Consider the following 22,595-nt stretch of genomic DNA (forward strand, 5'->3'; position numbering starts at 1 on the left):
GGTGCAACCCACCATCCCGAACACTCTTGTACCATCAATCCTAGTTACGCGTCAGTCACAACCAGTGGTTTCAAAGATTGTCTCTGCCAGTTCCTCTGTCCCATTAGTCAGTGGCCAGATTGTGCCACCGCCTGGGGGGCAGAATCTGAATGTCTCTATGGTGTCAGGTGCCACTAATGTGAGCGGCTCACAAGCTCACATGCTTGGTATAAACCAGCCCTCTTCTGGTATTATTTACAACCCTACTGACCCTACTAGATCAAGCAATGTCCAGTACCAACAGGTTCAGAATCCTGGTGGTCTGTCTGGATCGAACAATGTTTAGTATCAACAGCCTTATGGGGCTCAGGTCCAATACCAAAATCCTTACGTTCCATACGATTCTCAAGGATTGGTTAATCAACCTTACACCATCCCGTCTAGGCAGTACATCTATCTTGGGTACGGCTAGATTCAGTTCGGTAATTTCCCAGGCATTATTCAAATACCCTTGCAATAGCAAGGACAACTTTTGCAACAACAAGGGCAACCTTTGTTGCAGCAAGGGATTTCCGCGCAACAGCAAGGGCAGATTATCCCGTAGAAAGGTCACTTGCAACAACCGCAAGGTCATTCCTTCCAATAGTTGTAGCAAACCACGTAGCAGCAGATGTAATATGCTATGCATACCTCTCAACCCATACCCTCGCAGGGCCAACCTCTGCAAACCCAAGGAAAATTTTTGCAACCGCAAGGTCAGCAAAACCAACCTGGGAAACAACAACCGTTGTATACCTATCAACAAGGGCAACCCTTGCAGGGATAGGTTCAAGGTCAAGTCCTGCAGCAGAAGGTGCACAATCCTCTTGTCCAAGGCCAACAGGTTCAGAATCCTACCGGCCAGGGGCACCAAGTACAAAACCCCTACGTCTAAGGCAAACAAGCGTATCAACCTTATGCCCAAGGACTTCAGGTCCAGAACCCTCTTGTTCAGGGAAAACAGGCCCAACAACCTATGTTTGAGGAAAACAGGTTCCATACCCATGTGTCCAAGGTCAACAGGCTCAGCAGCCTTTTAACCCATACGTTGCCTATAAGCAACCTATGCATGGACAGTTTCAAGGTATTCCTGGTTCGAATCCTCCCTTAAATGGTCAAGGTAACCCGCAATAGGGGCAACCTTAGATACCATATGGCCAAAATCCCCCCACTATGGGGTCAAAATCCTTACCAGCAGGGATGGGCTCCTCCTTATGGGCCCACCTATCGACCTTCCATGCCTTTTAACACTCAACTACCTTTCTTGGCTACACTTGAGTTGCCGGATGTATCACGTTTTACGAATGATCCGATTCTCCATTCGTCATACTGGCCTTCGGTGTCATCCAAGATACCAAGTGATTGCCCTAAGTTCGATGGAAAAGCTAAGGAATATCCTCAAGCCCATGTGATGACATATCACCTCCGGTGCTCGTCAAATTCATACGTGGATGATTCCATCCATCTTTGTCTTTTCCAACGAACCCTTACGGGTGCCACAACAAAATGTTACATCAAGCTACCTCCTTATGGGCCCACCTATCGACCTCCCATGCCTTTTAACACTCAACTACCTTTCTTGGCTACACTTGAGTTGCCGGATGTATCACGTTTTACGAATGATCCGATTCTCCATTCGTCATACTGGCCTTCGGTGTCATCCAAGATACCAAGTGATTGCCCTAAGTTCGATGGAAAAGCTAAGGAATATCCTCAAGCCCATGTGATGACATATCACCTCCGGTGCTCGTCAAATTCATACGTGGATGATTCCATCCATCTTTGTCTTTTCCAACGAACCCTTACGGGTGCCACAGCAAAATGTTACATCAAGCTACCTCGAAATACTTTTCATGACTTAAATTCGTTAGCCATGGCCTTTCTCACGCATTTTCAACTACCGATTCATTATGAAACGGGCACTTATCTGCTCACATCGCTCAAGCAAGACAATGCGACGCACATCTTTGATCATATCCACGAATGGAGACGTAGACGTCGATTGATCAAGTTCGAAATAGCTGATCAGTTGCTCACTGAATGGTTTACCAAATCATCTGTAGCCCCAATTTCTCGCGATATAGCCATGGGTGGATGCTTCACTGAAGAGAAAGCCATCGTTGGTGCCCAGTACTTGGACCTGGTCTACTCTCAGCCTGGCACCTTATATGAATTATTACCTAATGCTCCGCAGCCATCATCCAATCCCGTGACATCGAAGTCACCCGCTGTCCCTCCCGTTGATGGAGTTATTGGTTAAGTATCCTAGGCCCTTACCAAAACTTCTTCCAAATAGAAGTCGGTCTTGAATACTGCTCCCAACAGTTCATCTCAAAACCCTCTAGGCCCTGGTAAAACCTCAGAGGTCCACGCTATCCAGTCTACCGCAGCGGAAAAATCCTCGAAAGGAAAAAAGAAAGGCAAAGGCAAGGCTAAAGCTGATGCCCCGAAATAGGGTCCTCCTAAATTATCTACCAACGAATCATCGCAATGGAAACCTAAGTATCCTTGCCTCATTTGCGAGGAGGATCACTATACTAAGGATTGTCCACGACAATCCAAAGTTAGTCGATTACTCAAGGGGACCCCTGCTGTCCTCAAAGATCCCTTTCCGTCTCAGCAGACTCAAATGGTAGACCAACCCCAACCTGCTTCCTCTGGATCTCAAGTGTTCATGATGAGCACACCCATTAATGTGGCTACCTGATCAAAGTATTATCAAACTCCAGCTCTTGCAGCAAGGAAAGTAAAAGAAGTTCCATCTTCTTCTTCTACCTCGAGTTCTGGCCCTCTGCAAATCAAGCGCCCTAACCCTGATTTCGATCCATGGCCACCCTCCCGAGGTGTGCTAAGGAAATCCTTGTACAATCCCAATGCCCGAGCTGCTTAGCATTACAATATTGTTGAATATTTGGCTCAGGCTCCGTCAGCCATGTCGGCTCTCGAGGTACTCCAAAGCTGCCCATCATAGCAAAAATCTTTGTTCTCAACTATTGGGGGCAACGATCCCACCGATTCTAATTTGATCGGTTTCGTTCTGGAGAACCATGTTCTGAGACTCCCTCATCAGATTTCCTTTTTTATTCACGGAATCATTAATGAAAATGCCATCCACCGCACTGTCATCGATGAAGGTGCTTCTACCTGCATCATGCCAACTGCGTGCTGGAAGGCTATTGGTTCCCCTGCACTGAACCAATCTTCGAACACATTGGAAGCTTTCGATGGGCGCGATTCGTGACCCTTTAGTGTTTTACCTAACCTTGCCATCACCCTGGAAGGCAAGACAGTGCAAGTCGAAGTAGATATTGTTGACGCCAATCTCAACTATAATCTTCTACTTAGCTGAAGTTGGACTCATGCCATGCATGCCGTGGCCTCCTCTTTGTTTCGTGTGATCCGTTTTCCCCATCAAGGGAGGATTTTCACCATTGATTAGTTATCTTTCTTTGCCTCTTCCTCATATGATGGCAACGTTCCGTGTCAAGTACTCTAGTGCTCCTTTTGAGAGTGTGGGGGCAGGACTCTTCAAATGTTCTGCCTTAATGGGGATTTTTCCACTCCCACCTCCTCATGTTTCCTCCGTCAACATGATCTTGGTCAAATCTGATCCCTGGGTCATAGCTGCGTCAAATCTGGTTGATGCTTGGGGCGACGTCATTACCGTTGGTCCCATTGCCAAATGGGGCATCGATTATATGACATGTAACCCTCGTTCGGACAGGGGGCATGGATACATTATCGTTGCTATGGATTACTTCACCAAATGGGTCGAAGCGATGCCTACATATTCGGTAGATGGTAAGACGACAGCTCAATTCCTTTTTAACCATGTTATTTCCAGGTTTGGCGTACCCCAATCCATTGTCACGGATCATGGCTCCCACTTCAGAGATTACATGATGGCAAAACTGACATCTGCATTGGGCTTGCGCCACGATGGCTCGACCCCATATTACCCTCAGGCCAACGGCCAAGTTGAAGCCGTGAACAAATTTTTGGTCACCATGCTTCAACGTACTATTGGGATGCACAAGTCAAATTGGCATCTCATGCTTTTTTCAACTCTGTGGGCCTACCGAACTTCAACCAAAGACGCCACTGGTTTCACACCATTCCAGCTGGTTTATGGTCTGGAAGCAACATTGCCGATCAAATGTGAGATTCCTTCACTTAAGTTAGTTGTTGAAATCCTCCCTGAAACATCACCTCAAGAGGAATGCCTCTTATATTTGGAACAACTGGACAAGACTATTTCCAGGAAAACTAGTGTCTTTTTTATCTGCTAGTCCCATTACGATTGGTAGCTATCCTAGAAACAAACAATCAAAGAAATTTGCGATTTCCTCTATGTATGATAGATAAGAGAGAAGCAAAGGGACCAACCTGGATCTTCCGCTTGACTCCTTGATTGATTTCTCTCTTCCTTGATAGAGCTTGCAACTCCTCTCCTACTTGTCCCGCTTAGAGAATACCTGTAGAAACAAAGTAGCAAAACACCATCAAAGCATCTCGATCTATTATATCATAAACAATGCAGAATCAGAAATACATTGAACATACAATAGCATTCACAAATAACAAGATTCACAAACACACGATTGTATGGAGGAAAACTCAAAGAACTTTATTAAAATAGAAGGGAGAATTACAACCCAGTTGTCTGACCCAACATCATCCTCCTAGCATCAAAGCCCTCTTCACCTCATGAAAAGCAAAATCACCCAACAATATAATGCTCTTTCTCAAAGAAAAACTAACAGCACTTCCTTACAAATTACAAAATTCCAGCCTTTAGATTTCTCAGATGAGGGATCCATTTATAGCTGTCTGCAAGTGTGTGAGTCATCTCTAGGTTTTTGATTAGTGTAATTCCATTTCTTGTTCCCGGTTACACTTGGAGATTTCTTGGATCTCTTACTCATCCCTGGGCGAATTCAGAGAGGTAAGTGTCATAGGAGAAGTTTCTAGAAGATTCCATGAGCATCCACTTAGCAAACTGTCTCGGACATTTGTCCATCCTCGCTCATCGCACCCCACAAAAGGTCTCTTCAGTATGCATCACACCTTGACAGTGGAGTAGTCAGTATGGTCCATTTTTGGCCAGTTATGAGTGGTTTTTCAGGTGGAACTTTTGGGGAATGATGTAATCAGTTGAGCATGATCCTTTAGGGTATGAAAAAACACTTTTAGGGGTTAAAGATCCCTTGTTTTATCGACATATAAGATTGGGGTTGTAGTGCCCAAATATATCTATAACAGTTGCCCCCTAAAGCATGAAGTCATAAATCTTTTGATGTCGGGTGAAATGCTTTATCATGAGGATCTGAGGTATTCGAACTAGAAGGTGACCTGTATAAGATATAATACAATACATCATCATCATATTATTTTCATGATCTAGCTAAGGCGGGCATTCCCATGCTCAGCTTTATAAATTCATTTTTATGTACATAAGATAGATAATCGTCTGCAATTGCAGACTGGTGATTCTTTACATGTAGAGTCATCATCCCTAGCTTGGATGATCATCTGTGCAACTTCTATGTACATTTGATGTCTTTATATTCCTAAATATATCGCAGCTTGGATGGATGAAACTAGATCCGGGGTCTTCAAACTCGTTCAATATTTACCCGATGTACAAGTCGATCCATGTGAAAAGATGTCCTGAAGTCGAACATGGAAAAACATCGCCTGATTACCAGCCAATAATGTAAGATGTTAACAGACGCGAGAGGAATCACTGATAATGATAATGACCCTCAAGGTACTATAGTACAATTCACGTGGTGAGAATATATGATCCAATGTCGAACGCCATGCAAAATATTTCGGTCGAAGGCCATTGATGTAAACCTGTCGCCGGAAGTGAGAAACTTGCCATTGAGGCATGCAAGCTTCAAAGTACTGAAAGGGTTGTTTCTAAGTCAACTTCTTGGATAATGAGCTGATGTCGACAAGAAGTGACCCGTCGTAGGAGGGCCTTAATGTATCCCACATCTACGACACGAAACGAAGCAAATGATTTTCTGGAGGTGAAAACGATCTGATGATACAAGGTTCAAGAATGGCGGTCATGAAAAATGGAGGGTGAAGGTATTGCAGTGGATGAGGCATTAACTGGATGGTGAATTCTCTGAATGACTTCTCTTGAACATATCGGTGACACTGAGATGGATTGGTAGCGTTAACCCCAAAAGATGGATGGTATGGAGGACCAATGGTGATATGACCGGTGAACGGAATAACCCAACCCAACTCAATCATGGTGATGGAGTGAAAGTGTCATGTTTAAGAGCAACCTGCTACCAATAAAATTCTTCAAGTTTTCTTCCCTTTTTCCCTAGTCATTGCTGACCAATACCTCTTTATTTTTGTCAAGATTGAGGAGGATAACATATGCTTGTTCTATAATTTTCCCTTCGGGCAAACCTATCGCTATGTTTTAGCGAGCCTAGCGACAGTGAAACTCATTCTTGTCTGGGTGGACAAGTTTGTCGCTATTGTTTTAATGAGTTTAATGACAAAGATAACTCGGTCCTTTTCATGTTTAGAGAGTTTGAAAAGGGACGAAAAGGAAACTCCAATAGTTCTTTTTTGTAACATAATCCCTTAAGTCCGAAAAAGATTAAAATAATACAAAAGGGATGACTTTTCCGATCACTTTAGCGAGCCGAAAAAGACAAGTGCTCGAACTTTTTCATGAGATAATCCCTTAGGTCCGAAAATTTTAAAATATACACGAGGGATGGCACTTCCAATCACTTTAGCAAGCTGGAGAGGCCAATTTCTCGACAATCTTTTCATATTTAGCGAGTCTGAAAAGGGTTTAAAGAGGACTCGTTTTTGAGGAACAAGTGGTGTTTGGGGTAGCAACTAGTTCCGGGTAAGCTTGGAACTTCTCAAAACATGGTAATGTGAAGAGGGTGGCTAACAGGACCACTTGTCGTAGCTGTTCCTCAAAATGGTAAACAATCAAGTGGAAGCATATGATCGGCCAAAAGGATGGAGGTGATGGAAGGAACACAACCAAGGTTCAAAAGGCTGATATAATGGCAATCACAAAGGTTATTTATTGGAGGTGGGTTCATTTTTTAATGAGCTTGAATTATGGGGGAACATATGCTCAGTTGGCAGGTTCATTTTTTAACGAGCTTGAACCTTGCGGAAACATTGCTCATGAGAGTGCAAGGTCATTTTTTAATGAGCTCGAACCTTGCGGAAAGTATGCTCAGATAAGTGGTCAAAGATTTTTACTGTTTAGCACATGAGATTCTTTCAACGGTCGTTTAACCTGCTCAATAACTCCATCAAATTGATTAGAAATACATATATATGTATGAAAAATGACTGAAAACTAACATTTTACTTGAAGTACGTGAATAGTAAACATAAAAAGTATCTTTACCTTTCATTTTCATTATTTCATTTCAAATTTGGGATTTTGGAGCTCTGGAGTGGTTTTCCCCCTCAAATTTCACCAGTTGATTTCGGGAGATCTGGTGGACTATTCTCCGTGCCGTCAGGACCAGGTAGGAGCTAACCCTGAGCTCTTCATTTTCATTCCATCCTTTCTTGATTTTGAGCAAGTTTTCCCATTCTTCTGGGCCCCTGGGGTTTGAAGAATTCATTCTCCCATCATCGCACCTGTTCTACATCGAAAGGAGCGATGCATACTGAGCTGTACACTGGCCAGTCAGTATGCATCTCACCTTGCTCAAAGGCAGGGTGCGATGGGCGCAAAAGGGAAACTTTGCACAGTGATTTTTCATGAAATTTTTTCCTGTTTTTGCTCAAATTTGGATCCTAACTTATCTTTTGTCTGTGTTTCAGATATTTGTTGGATCAAGATGGTTGTCACATGGCGTGAACGTGAACATGAAGAAGAGGACATGATTTCCTTACACGATCAGGGCACAGTTACTACATTATGAAACTGTGGCTTGCTAAAGTTCTTCCGCATATCCAGCATGAGGCAACAAATCAGTTTGTTGCAATATTTTCTCAATGCTTGGGATCCAATCGACCAGGTATTCCAGATCAGAGGAAAATCTATTCCATTGATAGTCGAGGATATTTACTTTTTGACGGGGTTATCGAGGCGTGGTGCCCCTCTTTCACTATCAGGATCTGCCCGTGGAGGTGAATCCGTGAAAGATTATATCCGTCAGTTCGATAGAGATGGATCTCAGCCCAGCAGAGATGGCAAGATCAATATCCAAGATGTCAATGATCGGCCCTTGAGGACCATTTTATTTACCTTTGCTAGATTGAATGGCAGTGTGGCTTTGCACTTGGCAAACAGATCTTACATGTAGTACGCCCTGGAATGCCTAGAACCGAAGGTGTTCAACTGGTGCGAGGTGGTACTTCTTGTCATAAAAGAATAACTCTCCAAAGTAAAGAATGGAAGATCCAAGAATTTTGGCTACGGTTCCATATTGACTGCTTTTGCCTTGGAGAGGATTCCACTGATGCAGCCTCAATACATTTCACTAGGATTGCCAACATTGGGGGAACCACGGATGTAGAGATGGGTTGATCTTATGGCTAGACATGCCGGTCAGTCACAAATTTCCTTCTTTGATGCCTTCTTTGAGTGGTTCGACTGTCAGGAGATGGTCTTTGCGGAGTATCCATATGTCGAGATGGATTTCCGAGGCAACCCGGATTTGGCGCTACCAGTTGGCGAGCAGTGGAGTGCTATAGGTAAAATGATTCGACCACATCTTTGTTTATCAGTTTTATAATGTTTTTGTGTTTTTAAATGTTATCAAGACTAATTAAACTCATATGTGTGTGCAGATATTGGGCCAATGCGACCAGCGGCACGCCCACGGGCGGCAGCTGATGCTCCAGTAGGAGAGGCTATAGGGAGGGCCGTCCTTTGAGATCTGGACATATCAGAGACCCTGGAAGTGCTACAGGATCAGATCGAGGGCCTCACTCTCAGTATTCAGGATGTTAGGACCGATGATTTACCGTTGAGTTTACAGCGCCACACTACTAGTGTGCCGAGTCGATGGACCCGACTCTTGCGCATGATCGCACAAGCGGTGACATGTTATCACCAGCATCATTAGTCTAGGATGCTTTTCTGCATTCATTTTTGAGTTTCTTGGTCATGTGACCGATTTTGTCTTGGACACAAAACATTTTGTAAAAACTATAAACAGTTATATATTTTTGATTTTCGAAGTTTTATTTTGGTTAAGTTATGTAATCCTGATGCAAATATTAATGTAAAATGCTTTCTTTACAAATGCTACAAATGTCTATCTAACACATAGTTTGCTAATGAATCAGTTAATGTGTTTAAGTTTCTGGAAATGTGTTGATATTGAATGGAATCAAACTGTCTTTCCAAAATCTTGACTCTTAGGAACATACGATAAATAGCCGGGTTCCGAACGGAATAAACGCCAGTAAGCTGTAGAATGATGAGTTGTGAATCTAGCCTGACAACGAGTCGGTGTATTCCATGTGAAATGGCATCAGAGAGAAGTTCAATCAATGCGCTATACTCAGCGATGTTGTTCGTTGATCGACCAATACATATCCCCCTGAAACTCACTAACTCACTGCTTGGAGTGAAAATGGCCCAGGCCGTAGAAGATAGATTCCACGTACTACGACTAGCTCCGTCAGCATACCCAACAAATGGTTCCAAAAAGTCTGACATCTACAACAAATGAAAAGTGGATTACCTAACCAAAATGACAACTCTAAAAGAAAACAAAAATGTAACAAAAGTATATATATATAAAGAGTGTAGTACACTTAATCAAGCATAGTAATGCTTAAGATACAACCCATTTTGGGGCTACGACAGTGGAATCCCATTATAATCGACCAGCTCGTAGGCACCTTTTGTCAATACCTATTTAACAATGTAGGGGCCCATCCATAATGATTCGAATTTGCCTGCTCCCAATTTTTCAAAGTCCTGATCGTAAAGCAAGACCAGGTCACCTTCTCAAAAGACATGAGGTTTGAAATTTTTGTCAAATTGTGCCTTGACATGTTTCTTATGAGCTTCGTTAGCCAGCGTGGTGTCACGACGGGTTTCATCCAAGTGGATTAGTTCCAAGAAACGAGCCTCTTCCTCGGAAGTTTTCGGCAACAAATCAATTTCAAGCTCGAGAGATGAAATTTCGCACTGAATTGGTAAGACAACTTCCAGACCATACACCAACTGAAAAGGCGTAAATCCAGTCACCTTTCTCACCAAAGTCCTATATGCCCACAGAGCTGAGTACAGGATTAAATGCCAATTTCGTTTGTGGACTCCAATCATTCTTTGTAGCATGCGCTTAAGGAATTTATTGATCACCTCAACCTGTCCGTTAGCCTACGGATAATATGGAGTAGAACTATTGTGGGACAATCCTAATTTAGCAGTCAATTCAACCATCATGTGATTGTGAAAATGTGATCCATGATCTATGACTATAGCCTGTGGAACACCGAATCTAGAGACTACATGATTGAAAAAGAAAAGAGCAACCATTTCGCGCTGTTGTTTAATGTAGGCATCGCCTCGGCCCATTTTGTAAAATAGTCGACAGCGACTATAATATACCCATGCCCCCTGGCCGAGGTGGGGTTACATGTCATGAAATCAATGCCCCATTTAGCGAATGGCCCAACAGCAACTACTGGATGCAGTGGTGCAGGTGGTAATCTGGTTTTGCGATCAAAAATCTGACAAGCATGGCAACTTCTGACTGCAATTATGCAATCTTTGAATATAGTGGGCCAGAAGTAACCAGCTCGTAAGATCTTTTGTGTAGTAGCGTAACCAGATAGATGCCCCCCACATGCACCTAAATGATAGTCATTCAAAATTTTTTCAGCCTCCCCATGCGTAAGGCACCTTCGCAGAACTATATCAACACCACGACGGTAAAGTGTATCACCGAAGATCATGTAGTCTTTGGCTTGGTATCAAATACGCTGCTATTCCGAGTGAGAGGTGTTTGGCCTAAGAGTTTAGGTTTGGAGATAGATCAGTATATCTCCATACCACGGATCACTTGACGATATCAGAAACAGAGTCTCATCCATGATTGATGCTTTAGATGTTAAATCGTTGGATGACGATGGAAGGTCACAAAGTAACTCCGCAATGACGAGAGACTTCTTTGATTTGGATTTTGTGAATTCTAGATCAAACTCTTGCAAAATGGCTATCCATTTGGAATACTTTCCCCCCAGTAATTGACGTGAAAGAATGTAGGTCATAGGGTTGCAATCTGACACAATGGTCATTTTACAAAAGAGTATATAGTGTCGAAATCTCTGTACTTCTTGAACAGTTGCTAAAGCCAGCTTTTCAACATAGGAGTATTTGCTTTCTGTATCATTTAATTTTCGACTTAAATAATATATGGGATGTTCTATTCCATCATTTTCTTGCACTAAAACCATAGTGATGGTTGTATCTGCGGCGGCAAGATACAGGTTAAAGTCTTTTTGATAGTTAGGAGCATACATTAATGATGCTTTTATCAGGGAACCTTTTAAAGCATCAAAGGAAGCTTGCACAACCTGATCCCAGTTGAAGGGTACTTTTTTTTCAAAAGACGTGTATAACCTTTAGCTAGTTCGGCATAATGTGGAATGAACCTCCTCAGAAAGTTAGCTTTCCCTTGGAGTTTTTGAATCTGAAGCAAATTTGAAGGTGGAGGCATGTCAAGGATTGCCTGAACCTTACATGGGTCGAGTCGAATTCCATCCTTAGAAACTACGAAACCAAGTAATCGACTAGAACCAACACAAAACACACACTTGTGCGGATTGAGTCGTATCTTGTAGTGTCGACAATGTAGAAATATGGCTCTCAAATGCTGCGGATGATTAGTCTACTTTCGCGAATGAGCCGGTAGATCGTCAAGATATGGTTGAACGATGTGCTTGATGTCATGGAAGGCATAGTTCATTGCCCTCTGAAAAGTTGCCCCTGCGTTCTTCAAACCGAAAGGTAGTTTACGGTATGCGAATGTGCCCCATGGACATATAAATGCAGTCTTCGATTGGTCCTGTGGGCGGATATTGATTTGGTTGTATCCGGAAAATCCATCCATGAATGAAAAGATTTCGCATCCGGCACATTCATCAATTATCTGGTCGATGAAGGGTGTAGGGTAGTTGTCCTTTGGACACACTTGATTTACATCCCTATAATCGACGCACACTCTAATTGTTCCTTGCTTTTTCATCACAGGAACAATATTCGATACCCAATCAGTGAGAGGAACAGGGTAAATGAAACCAGCATGCAAAAGTTTTTCAACTTCTGCCTTAATGGCAGCAGCTTTCTTCGGGTGAACCGGTCGAAGCCGTTGTCGTACTAGTTTGACATCTGGATACATCTTGATTTCATGTTCAACGATGCTTGAGTCAATGCCTGGCATTTCTTCATATGACCATGCAAAGACATCTCTAAATTCGTGAAAGAGAGCACAGTATATTTCCAGTTCTGAAGGAGAACAAGATTTGCCAACATGAATATTCTCTACAACCTTAGGTTTGGTCGAGATATTAATGGTGATAGTTTCCTCAATATTGGACAAATTTCGCTTGAAATCCACTGTATTTACAGTATTTGATAGAAAATCAAAAACTAAAGGATGATTAAGGTCGCTTGAATAATCTTCATTGTTATCTTGAAGGTGGGAACGATGGTGGTAATCTTCCCACGATGTCTCTCCTATCATCATCGACTGAATGATTCCTTCGTCTGTAGAATGTATACGAGACCAAGGATTGGAAGAGGTACCATACTCTAGAGACCTATCTATCCAAACACTCGCTGAGTGTTGATTTGGGTTTGCCGCCCAGGCCCAGAAAATTGATTGCTACAAAGATTCTATGGGGCTTGGGGGCAACACCTCGCGATGATCCACACTATCAAAATGGTCAGATTTCTTCTTAATCTTTGATGATGTAGAAGATATCATATGACAGGTTTCCACTGTGGCCACTTCCGCTAGATTACTTGGAGGCGGGAGGGAAAAAGTACCCATTAAGGAAGGGTCTTTTAGGAGACCTACTCCGACATTTTGAAGCGATTTAGAACTTCCATGGATCAATGGAATGCTTCCAATAGCTTGTGAACTATTGGGGAAAAGGGTTAGTTGGTCAATGATTGTAATTCCACCTTGGAAGGGAAATGCAATCTTTCTAAAATATGTTGACACAACAACAGCCATAACATAAATCCAGGGCCTTCCTAGCAAGATATTGTAGTCAAGGTTTCCATCAATGACCTCGACTTCAATTTCTACTGTCTTTCCCCCAGTTCAACTTGAAAGTTACTTAAAATCCCATACGGCATGTATGTTCTTCCATCGAACGCTTTTAATGTCGTTGATGATCATGACAAGGGTGGTGAACCTAAAGTTTTCCAGCAACTCATTGACATAATACAGGTAGATGCCCCCTCATCAATGATTGTTCGATGAACAGTTTTATTGAGGGCTTTTACCTATATAAGGAAAGTGAGTTGGGTTGGTAACTGAGGTTCGTATCCTTTATGGTTAAAGGCCACAAGATTGGAATCTGCTGGATCAATCCCACCTATTGCTGATAACAAAGCCTGCTTTTGGGAGGGGCAATTCTGCAGTACTTCAAGTGTCAACATAGCAGATGGTGATTGAGCCAAATCCTCCACTATATTATAATTCTATGCTGCTCGAGCATGAGGATTAAATGTCGATTTATGTACTACTCCCTTTGGCGGCTTTATAGTTAGTTCAGGAATGATGGGCGGAACAACTTCTGGTGAAGTTGTTGTCGAACTACTGGGTTGATCTGTAGCCTTGTTGTTCGACGACTGTGGATTCCCATAATCTTTATTCCTTGTCGATATCAAAGCATCATTTTGCTGTTTCGATATGGATAGCATAAGCACTTGGGATGGGGAAGCATGATTGATAACAACCAAATTAGTTTCTGGGTTCAAAAACGGATTTTTCAACACCGCTGAGGTACTTGAAGTCTTTAAAAATTTCGTGACCTCAGCTCGATGTGGACAATTCTTCGTGAAATGGTCCTCATTACATATGAAACACGGTTGACGAGGTTTCTTTTGCCCAGTAGGGTTTTTAGATGATTTTTCAGGAGTTGAATTCTCCTGTTTCTTCTTATTGTTTTTCCCTTTCTTCTTGCCCCCTAGTTGCATTGGATTCTTGCCCTTGTCAGATGAAACGACATTAATTTCTGAGGCAAGAGGTTCGTAATTCAATTTTTGACTAGAAACTGCAAGGGGTTTTTTATATGGAGCCTTTGTGGTTTGCGTGCTTGAGACACCAATTACACCATCATTGGCGTGAGAATCCCTGTTTAATTTAGGAGGGGGTGGAACGGAAAATTCTAGTTTAGGAGCGTCAGGAATTTTGTCGTAGAGTGTGCCAGACTGAGTATAGATCAAGTCTAAATATTGTGCATAAGCAATGACTTGCTCTTCAGTGGTAACTCCTCCCTTCACCACATCCTCAGTAATAGAAGGTAATAAGGACTTAATAAACCACTGAGCTAGAAGCTGATCAGGAACATACGTCTTTACCATTCGATGACGGCGTTGCCACTCATGAATATGATCAGATATGTGAGTAGTCGTGGTCTGTTTAAAGTTGGTAAGGAGTTCTGTTCCCATTTCGTACCTTATAGGTAACTGAAAGTGGGTTAGAAAAGTAGAGGCAAGGGTGCTGAAGTTATCGAACGAAGCTCTAGGCAATTCAATATACCATTTTGCTGCCGGACCAGTTAGCGTTCGCTGAAAAAGGCGAAGCCTAATCGAATCATCATTCAGGGTGTTAGATGAGCACCACAAATGAAAGGTCATTACGTGCTTTGATGGATCTTCACATGGATTTCCATTGAATTTAGGAATATTGGAGGGAAGTTTATGAGGAATCGCTAGCCACCAAGGGGCGTATGTAATTGGATCATTTGTCAATCAGTTCAAATCTGGTAATTCCAAAGTTGCTACAAAAGGCAACTGTTGATTCAAGTTAGGTGAAGCATACTCAGGATAAGATGGAATTGCCTGAGCAGTAGGTCTTTGCATACTAGCATAATGTATATGATGCTGGTAACTTTGATAAGGTTGTTGGACATAACCATTATAGTATGGTTGTTGATAACTGTTTTGAAAATGCGGTTGTCCGTTACCTACAAAGCCTTGTTGCTCAGGTCCTCGGTAGGTTTGCTGGAATTGCGGTTGTTGGTATTGAACCACCCATGGTTGTTGGACCATTTGTTGTTGCCCAATAATAGAAGATTGAACAAGATGCAGGGTGATAACACCCGTTTGAGCTTGAGTTGTTCCAGGTAAAGAAGCACTAACATGAGGTTGTGATTGAGCCACAGAGATAAGAGGTTGTTGTATTGCAACCTGAGAGACTTGAGGTTGACACACAACAGGCAGTGCTTGTACTTGCGACATAGTCACAATAGCAGGTGTAGTGGGAATATTCGACACAGGTTGGACCGGTTGCATTGAGTATACAACCCTTGGTTCTTGAGGCAGTATTGGTACCCAACCACTGGATGTAATTCCAGTTTGACTTGAATTTTGTTGTAAACTCTCATATGGTTGTTCTCCAGGAGGGAATAATGAAAAAGCATACTGCCCTCCATATGGCGGCAATCCAGTGCTCAAAGGATATATTGGTCCTTGAAGACTGGTCTGCCCAAATTGGTACTGGCATACAGGATCAATTTGCTGAGTTTCAACATAAGAAATACCAGATGAGACTCCGAATGAACAAATAGGAACAAACCATGTCGTCAAAACAACGCCTGAGTGGACTCCAACTGGTGATTGATAACTAGTTGGGACAGATGGTATACCAGCAAACATTGTAGGAATGGCAGCAAGAAGCTCTGCCATAGATGTATCAGATGAAACAGTCCTAGATGTTGATGGTTGCTCTCTATCCAAAAGACTTCCTAGCGATTCGACAGGAACTTGTGATGAGGTCTGATTAAAAGAACTAACTTTAGGAGTAGAAGGATATAAGTGGATCCCAGTCCCAAAATGTAATGGGGTACTGGATGGAAGATCCTCTACTATCTCCTCTATAGCAATCAGTCCAGGTGGAAGGGGTAGACCGTCAGGTCTGTAAAATATTTCTGGAGCCGAAGAAGGTATAGCTTTTGCAGTGACGGATACTGGAGGGGTGACACCTTCTGAATTCTGGAAATCAGCTTCCAGATATTTAGGTAAGTGAACTTCAGTCTCTAGATCAGATCTAGCTGGAGTTGTTTCAGGTATAGAAGTGTCTACTGTTACACTAGGATCAGTTCTAATGTCCTCTTGTAACTGCAGAGCTTCTTCTGTAAAGGCAGATGTACTAGAAATGATCAGAGTAATTGTAGTCTCTGATGGTTTTGAAACACAAGTTTCAAATAAATCAGGTGAATTGGACTCAGTTAAATGAGACCGTTTTGCCCGGAATGGCTTCATTTCTGGAGTCAAATATGGTTGACTTGCTAGTCTCCGTGAACGACGGGGTTTTGATTGAATTTCTTCCACGATTGCGGATTACTTGATCAACTCAAAATTAAGGGGAAAAAATGTTATTTCGAATTTAATAAATTTTAATGATGCTTTGACACAACTTTGCTTTTTCAATTTTTAAGAGTCGAGAAAAAGCTAAAGATGACTCTAGTCCCCTTTGATTTTTAATGAGCCTGAAGTGACAAGTGCTCATATGGACCTTTTCTTTTAAGGAGTCGAAAAGGAACGAAAGTGACTACTCTGGAAATCTAGACAGAGGGATTACCAAACCAATCGTAAAACTGTAAAATACACGTTGGTGATAAATTAAAGAGAAATTTTCAAGGACTTATGTATGGCAGTTAATCTTCTTGAATGTTGTGTTCAGTACATTGCGATCGATAGGGCGGTAGACACGGCTTCCTATGGATAAAGGATATAAGCATATTGTGTTCTCCCAATATATACTCGACGGTATAGGGAGCACAAGTCCATGCTAGCACTTGTCATATCAAAGAGGAGGAATCACCCAACCTTCGATGAAAACAATAGTTACTAGATTATACAACGCCGGAACACGTCTCTAGCCTAGACCTCTAGATGTGTTTTGTTAAGTTCCAAAGCGTTGTTAAGTTCATTGAGATTTATTTTAGAGTTGATCTTGCTTAGAAGTTTTCCTTTCAATGGTTCAGCATGTGATGTAGATGTAAAATTCCTAAATATGCAATCTACAATGATAAACAATCGTTGTTTATTTTGAGCAATGAAAATCCTAGCTACTAAGGAAAGAAGATTACAATTCTTTCAAACAAAGAGCAAACAACACACACTAAATGCACTTTTCCTAAATCATTTTTCGCACACAGTCTAAATGCAAATGCAAATGCATGTATTTGTTTTCATTCTATTTAATGTGAAAATGCCAAAAAAGAAAACTAAATGTAGTAAAGATTTGAAATATTTTTACTCAAAGTGACATTTCGACAATTTTTTTTTCAAAATAGAAAGGAAGACTAAACGACACTTTTCAATTTTGAATAGAAAATGCTTTTGACACTTCAAATATCAACAAACCAAATTGAATACAGGACAAAAGTTCAATCGACTACCTAGAGAAGGAAGACTCAACGACACTTCTCTTTTTGACACAAAACGACAGTGACGACAGTTTTTGTACCAAAATGACAGATCGATTTAAGCAACTTTTTGACAAAGGATTGTAAATGATGGACAAATACACAAAAACATTTACTAATGCTAATCAATGGAGGCTGGTCTATGTAATGCAAGGAGGCTTCAGCAATGAGATACTGTTCATAAGTAGCAAAAACAATTAAAAAGAGCTGAAAACAAGGACAAAAACCCCAAATTTCAAGGAGAGAAATAGGATTACTCAGTCATCGCACCTGTGCTTCACAGAAATAGGGATGCATCTCACCTGCTACACTTGGGAAGTGCGATGCATACTGGTTTCCAGTGACAGACAGTGCAATGGGCCAGGGAGCGCAACTGAGATGGGTTTTGGCCCAAATTTGCAGCTAATTTCAGTGAGTTAAGCTGAGCTATTATGGACAGTAAAGAACAAAGTACAGGGGTATGATCTTGAAAGGTTATTGAGCTACCAAAAGGGCATCTAGAATGCTTGTAAGTCAGATGTTCAAATCATAAACTAAACCGGAGATTGACTGAAGCAGCATTCATCTACTTTGCAATTGCAGAGCAAGAGCAGTTCGAAGGCTATCTGGCTAAATTTAGGCTCTGTCTATAGTTTATAAAACAGAAAATCAACAAAAAACAACAAACTATTCGTTCCCCAGTGGAGTCGCCATTTTGTTTCTGGGAAAACCAATGCAGAATCAGAAATACATTGAACATACAATAGCATTCACAAATACACGATTGTATGGAGGAAAACTCAAAGAACTTTATTAAAATAGAAGGGATAATTACAACCCAGCTGTCTGACCCAACATCATCCTCCCAGCATCAAAGCCCTCTTCACCTCATGAAAACCAAAATCACCCAACAATACAATGCTCTTTCTCAAAGACAGACTATTAGTACTTCCTTACAAATTACAAAATTCCAGCCTTCAGATCTCTCAGATGAGGGATCCATTTATAGATGTCTGCAAGTGTGTGAGTCATCTCTGGGTTTTTTCTTAGTGTCATTCCATATGTTGTTCTTGGTTCCACTTGAAGATTTCTTGGATCTCTTACTCATCCCTGGGCGAATTCAGAGAGGCAAGTGTCATAGGAGAAGTTTCTAGAAGATTCCATGAGCATCCAATTAGCAAACTATCTCGGAAATTTGTCCATCCTTGCTCATCGCACCCCACAGAAGGCCTCTTTAGTATGCATCACACCTGGCTAGTGTAGAAGTCAGTATGCATTGCACCCTGATAGTGGAGCAGTGAGTATGGTCCAGTTTTGGCCAGTTATGAGTGGTTTTTCAGGTGGAAATTTTGGGGGATGATGTAATCAGTTGACCATGATCCTTTACGGTATGAAACAACACTTTTAGGGGTTAAAGACCCCTTGGTTTATCGACATATAAGATTGGGGTTGCAGTGCCCAAATATGTTTATAACAAAGACTCGTCGTCTCGCTGCCTTGGTCTTCGAAGCACAAAAGAAACAGGTCAAATCCCATTTCGACCCGAGGGAGAAGTGTGTTTTGGTTTGGAGTGAAGCCTAAAGGGAAGAGTCTTTAAAATATTGTTATTTGAAGCCATCATGAAGTGCTAGCAGAAGTGTGTGGGAACCTGGTCTTGTCAAAGGAAGATTGCAACGTCAAGACGAATAGTTGTAATCTCTCTTTGATATTAATATATGCAACTATTGACTGATTTCCTACATGTTTTGTAATATTAAATATTCATGTCTTGATGCTTCTTGACACATTAAGTAGGTTGAATTGCAATTTTTCTATTATTATGTTTGTGTGTTGTTGTTGTTTACTTGTTTCAGGAGCTTAAAGAAGGAAGCGAGAGATTGCTAGAGCGAGGAAGCGAGGACATCATCAAGCAGGATAACCGACCAAGAGGTAGGCCCTATTGATTGATTCTAATCTAAGGAAATCTTCCATAGAATGTCTCTGTTGTGGCTAGACCCATTATTGGGCTAGAGGAATTCGTTCGTGTCCGCACTTATAATTTTACTTCACCACAAATAGGAGCCCCATCCGGAATATGGGATTGGTCGCCATTAAAGTGATCTTTCAGATATGCCTTGGTTGTAATAAACAACATAAGAGATCATGCACATAATTTTGAGGTAAGCAAGTGAGTAAGCTTTTTGAGACACCAATTGCAATGTATAAAAGGCACTTCCACGGAAGGGAAAGAAAGAGTGAGCCTCTAGTAGAAAAGTAATAGAACTATCCTAAAAGAGGCACGCGAGAACAAATACAAATCCGTTAGTTCACCTGCAAAATAGTTCACAGGATAACAATGATCATGGAAGCATATAACAAAACAAATTCAACAAGATATATACCAAATCCAACGAAATAGTTCATTTTATTTAGTATGTATGAATTCAAACATATACCATAAACATTAAAAGAACAATCTTACAACATCCACGATACATGCATAAAAGTGTGTCGACTCTGAGAGCTTTTGATGATTAAGTGAAAGCTCCAAGTACATAATTACATTGATGAAACACTATCCCCAATAGTGGAACATGAAGATACCACTTGCTTCCCCAAAGAATGGTCTTCTCTCCTATGCTAAACTAGAGAAGCCAAGGCTAAATCTCCAAAACCCCCCTCTCTTGAGTTATGATGGTTCATTTATAACAAGTGAGGTGACCTTTCACCTCCCCTTGTGACTGTTGAGCTTCTATTTGTATTTCAGCTTCTCTTTAACCTTTGGGCTACCTAATGACTCTTCATATTCTCCACGTGACTCTTGGACTTACACTTTACACATCTATATTTCCTATTATTTTCGAAATGCAAAATTACAATAAGACAAAATGTGGTTATTAGCCATAAACAAAATAATACATCATGGACAAACTTATGGAAATTGTAGCTTGGTGATGGTAGCATGTAATTCTGTAGTAAGATATTGGTGCTAAGTTTCGGACTTTGTTGCTATGTGCTCAACCTTTACCGGTAATTTTTGATTGTATCTAATTTTACGATCCCGTGCATTCATATATATGGTTTTGGAATATGTTTGAATGTGTTTTTAGTAGCATGATCAACTCCATGTGTATCTTAGCTAGATCATTTACATACTACAAAATAGACACTTTAGTCATTTCAAGTTCATCTTGTATGGTCACCTATTTGTTGTTATTCAAGAAAGCTTCTATCTCTTCCCCGATAATGCTTCTATTCTTTAGCTCCATAAATTCACCTACAAAAGGTATCTTATGCATCCTGACTAAGGAATCCAATCCATTATACAATCATGAATATGTTGTGATGGTTCTTCTAAATAAGTATGGATATGCTCATAGATCTATATAAACATCCTAATTTCTTCCCTATCCAATTCAGCATCTGATCCAGGTGGATATTGGTGGCCACCTGCCAAGTCCACTTGGACCCCCACCATTGTCTTTCTCAGCATTTTCAGTTTCCTTAATTGTAGCACAACTTACTGTTTTTAGCAGTTTTTCGGGTCCTGAACTTCCGGAGCCGTTTTGAGGCACTAAACGACGTTTTTTGGGGAATCCGAGGGCAACATGGGGTTGGACTGATGTTGCCCATTCCTACAATGGTAGTACTCGGATAGATCTTTCTAACGAGCTATTGTATGCGTCAAACGGAGATCATATGCCAAAGTTACGACCCCGGGAAGTTGATGTACCAATTTACCCCAAACGGGGCCCACAGTTTGGCGTTTCATCTCCTAGGGTTAGGTTTTGGAATGTTAAGGGTTTTTCATTGTTTCTCAACAATAAATAGGCCTTCGAGCCTCATTGTAAGATAGTTCAGAGGCATGTAGCCATCACATCTCTTCTCAGAGATAAGCTACCATCGCCCTAGCTAGTTTATTTCCATTTCTGGTTGTAAGCATATTTCAGTATTTTCCATTAATGAAATGAAGTATTATTTCCACTGCATCTTTGTGTATATGGTTATCTCTGTAATTTGTTGCGTTCCTGTTTAAATCCGGATCAGTGGTATCAGAGGGGTCTTCTTTTTCTCTGTTTTTCTTTGCATGTCCCCAACAAGGTCGGGATATAAGGAGTTGGGGCTTGAACTGGTTGAACCTTTGCAAGACCAGCCTCGCAAATCCCGACGGCCTCCCATGGTGGACGAGAAGAAAGACGAGGGGGTAGGAGATCCCATCAAAATCTTGCTCGAAGAAGGCCTCGAGCGACAACGGAACGCGATGATGGACAGCTTTGCCCAGATCCTTCAGCAGCTACCCAGAAGCAACGCATCGGCTTCCAGCAGCTACTCTGGAAACGCCACACCCTTTAAGGTACAAGTTAATTTTGAAATCCCCATATTCGAGGGTCAGATAGACGCAGATGCCGTAGATAAATGGTTAAATCTGCTAGAGGGTTATTTTTTTGTTCATGAATTTTCGAGTCGGGAAAAGATTGTTTTTGCTCTCCTCAAAGCAGCCCCCCACGTCAAGGACTGGTGGGAAACCTACTGCGAACAGAAGGATGAAAGTACTGGCTCACTATTTTCAGCCGCACCCACCTGAGATTCGTTCCTGGATGCCGTCAAGGAGCAGTACTACCCTGTTGGAAGATATGAGGATGAATACATAAAGTGGACCACGCTGCGGCAAGGAAGGGACCAAGACGTGTCGGGGTTCACCAATATTTTCCATACCCTTCGCACAAAGTTGGGTATCAAGGATTCGGAGCAACATTTGATACTCAAATGCCGTGGCTGCCTGCACAAGTACATCCAGGAAGAAATACAATTCCTAAACATCCCCTCGCTTGGCGCAACATACCGATATGCCGTCAAGGTCGAGCAGAAGTTTAAACAAAAGAAGCGAGACTTTGGATCTGCGAATCCAAAGCAGGGGAAAGGTGCCCTGAAACCACAGAACAAAGGACAAAGCCAAGGCAGGACAGCCCAAG

The sequence above is a fragment of the Pinus tabuliformis genome, chromosome 4_1 (genome assembly GCF_031772625.1).
Source record: "Pinus tabuliformis cultivar Carrire ecotype Pingquan chromosome 4_1, CPIR1, whole genome shotgun sequence".
NCBI lineage: Eukaryota > Viridiplantae > Streptophyta > Pinopsida > Pinales > Pinaceae > Pinus > Pinus tabuliformis.